Below are 3,402 nucleotides of genomic sequence, written 5' to 3' on the forward strand. Positions count from 1 at the left end.
TCGGGCACGAGAGTTGTTCCCGAATACTAACACCGACTCAACATCAAATTACTATCGTCCACAAATGCAATCCGATGAAGATGAATTTTAGTTGATATAAGGATTTAAATGAATGTTAGTTAAGTTTATGTAATCTTTAAATTATTGCGTTTGTTTCATGTCAGTTATGTAATTTTAATTTATGAAATGTGATGTTTAAATTTCTATAAAGTTTAAGTAAAACAAACTAAAACTTTTATTCATTAAAATTGAAAGCAAACACAACTCTTACAATTTATTCCTTACAATTGAAAGCATATGAAAACTAGTCACACATACAAGAACTTATTAAGATGACAATATATTGTCACATCACTTGTCCTCATCATCCTGTGGTTGACCAAACATGTTTGACAAGATCTTTTTGTAGATTATTGTTTCCGATATGAGAGCGTACCCTACAGTAACGAGACATGTATTCGGCCATTGTAATTTGCCCGATTCTTGGATTAACAGGTAAGTTTGGGCCATCATATATTCTTGCCCAAGCTCTTCTTGACCTATTTGGGTTCGGTTCATCATCATCAGACTCACCATGATAGTAGTCATCTCGTTCGTCCTCCACAATCATGTTATGCAGTATAATACAAGCCAACATAATTGTAGATAATGAATCTTTATCCCAACCTCTTGCAGGTTGCCTAATTATTGCAAATCGTGCTTGTAGAATTCCAAATGCCCTTTCAACATCCTTGCGGTATGCCTCCTGTTTAGTGGAGAAATACTCCTCCTGTTCATTCTCAGGTTGTCTGATATATTGCACTATTATCGCCCACTTAGGGTAAATACCATCAGCAAGGTAGTACCCAAACTCATAAGGAATCTCGTTGACATGATAGTTAAGTTGTGGTGACTGACCTGCTGTGACAACATCAAATAGTGGGGAACGTCCGAGAACAGTGAGGTCATTCTGCGCTCTCGGGATTCCGAAGAGAGCATGTCAGATCCAGGTGTCAGGACCAGCCACGGCTTTTAGAACAATAGTTGGTTTCCTCGTTTTGCCGCTAAAGCTCCCCTACCACCCAATTGGACAGTTCTTCCACTGCCAATGCATGCAGTCCAGCGAACCGATCATTCCAGTAAATCCTTGTCGCTCGACTCTTTATAGGAGCATGTCAAGATCCTTTGTTATAGGAGCCCGAAGGTAGCGTTCTTGATAAATAGTGACAATGGTACGACAAAATCGACCAAGGTTCTCAATGACGGTGGATTCAAGCATACGGAATGATTCATCTAAGGAATCAGCCGAGCATGCAGTGGCTAGCATTCGAAGTGCACATGTCAATTTTTGGTGAGGTGAGAAGCTCGGATGCCCAACACAATCTTGTGATTGCCTAAAGTATGGGTCGACTGTCTGGACATGCTCTAACATGCGGAGGAAAACTTTACGTCTCATTCTGTAACGTCGTTTGAAAGTTTCGACAAGGTACACAAGGTCAGCTACGAAATAATCATTTAACAATTTTTCATTAGCTACCTCACGAGATCGATGACAGGTAGCGCGGCCTGGAATAAAACCACCCCATTGAGGTTGCTGCTGAAGTGGATTTGTAGCGAACCAGCTAGATGCTTCCACCATAATTTGTGCTGCATTTCTTCTCCTCTGGGCATCATATTCTTCATCATCTTTCTCATCTTCACGTAGCCTCTCATTACTCTGAGAAAACCAGTTGGAATTCATTACTAAATGTAATGAAAAGGTATAAACTAAACAAAGAAATAGAGAAGAGATAGATGAGATAGTGAGTTACACATATGAAACTACCCTTTTTGTTAAGATTGGAAGCTGCAGATAGAACACCATGTATGCAGATAATCCAATCAGAAATCTAGAGAGTTGATCTCAACCCGACATGTGGCATTTAGAATCTTATCCGAAATTTCGATAAGATCCCGTAATGATTAATTGTGGCACGTCAACACTATATCTAATCGGAAATCTCTAGACTTGCTTGCAGATGGACACGTGGCACTTGAAAATCTTATCTAAATATGTTATCGTCAAATCACATAATTACATGTCGAAAATATTAGTTTTTTAATATACACATTGTTCCTTTCATTTAAAAAAAAATAACTTAAAAAATTAATTTCACCCCAAAAAAATTCATTTTTGATATAAATTAAATGGTACTATAATAAACTAAATCATAAGTTTCAAAAATATAATGAAAAACTATAAAATATTTAAAAAGGGATAAATATAGCCCTCCCTGGTTGGAGATGGTTCACTATTTCATGAATAAATTATATTATTTAGGAGGCCTAAATTTTAGCCCTGACCCCAATATAACCCCTCCTTGTTAGAGATGGCCTTATACGTTTGATCGATGAGAATTGTGGCGTTTTTTTTGCTTTCTACAACGGCAAACCAATGGTAAGTATTGATACCCACATGACGATTTCCTATAGGCGCGTAGCACCACTTCGCATTGACACGTGGTGCTACGATTGCACTGAAAAATTTCTCGTGTACGTGGTACTTATTCTGCGTCCTTGGAGTCTAGTTATATATAGTCAACAGTGGCGTATGCGGTGGTTTCCGACCATATTTACATGATGACTTGACGAATAGTTAAACAGGTCTCTTTTATCGATCGTGGTTTATGAAAATCAAGCTGCTGGCATTATTGTTTGGTAGAAACGACCAGAATATTCGGACCTGATCGAACATGGAAATTGGCCTTTAAATAGAAGCTAAAGCTCTCTAAAAGGACTAGAATAGACGTTTTCTAGGTATTGGGATTGAAACAGTGGAAATAGAAGCTACAGCCCTCTAAAGCTGCTGGCATTATTGTGTCCCAACTCAAGTTTTTATTTTATTTTATTATATTTTATTATATTATATTTTTTTATGTTAAACACATCTATAATCCTACATTTGAAAGCATATATATGTTAACTTATGAATGCTAATTAACGAGGCGAAAATCTTAAAGGTGGCAAATATTTTGGTGATCGATATGGGACACAATAATTGCATGCGGTGGGATAAAGAGGCTGATGTCACAAACTTAAGCATCGTCTTCAATTGGAAAGAACAACACGAACTAACTGCAAACAATCGGCCTCAAGTTAATTGCACCCTTTTCATACCGCAAGGATGAGAATGGCAAACTGAAGAGCTGCCTTAAAAGCTGCCATCTGCACATGAAACACAGATGATACAGCAACAATAGGCTGTGATTCTGCTACTCAACATGCAATGCATGTATAATTCATGCAAAGTTCTTCAGTGCACCAAGGTTCAAGTGAACTAATAGTTAGTGACCAATCACAATCAATTCATTTAATGTAGTTAATGACATGACTCTAACACCGATGCTAACACCATTAGATAATTGAGACAAAAAAAAATACTAA

The 3,402-nt window shown here is 37.5% G+C and overlaps 1 pseudogene; it reads right to left on the reverse strand.

Moving 5' to 3' along the window:
- Positions 1-364: 364 nt before the first annotated feature.
- LOC101293181 lies at positions 365-1,720 on the reverse strand (annotated as a pseudogene).
- Positions 1,721-3,402: the final 1,682 nt, after the last annotated feature.

The sequence above is a fragment of the Fragaria vesca genome, linkage group LG3 (genome assembly GCF_000184155.1).
Source record: "Fragaria vesca subsp. vesca linkage group LG3, FraVesHawaii_1.0, whole genome shotgun sequence".
In the NCBI taxonomy this organism is placed as follows: domain Eukaryota; kingdom Viridiplantae; phylum Streptophyta; class Magnoliopsida; order Rosales; family Rosaceae; genus Fragaria; species Fragaria vesca.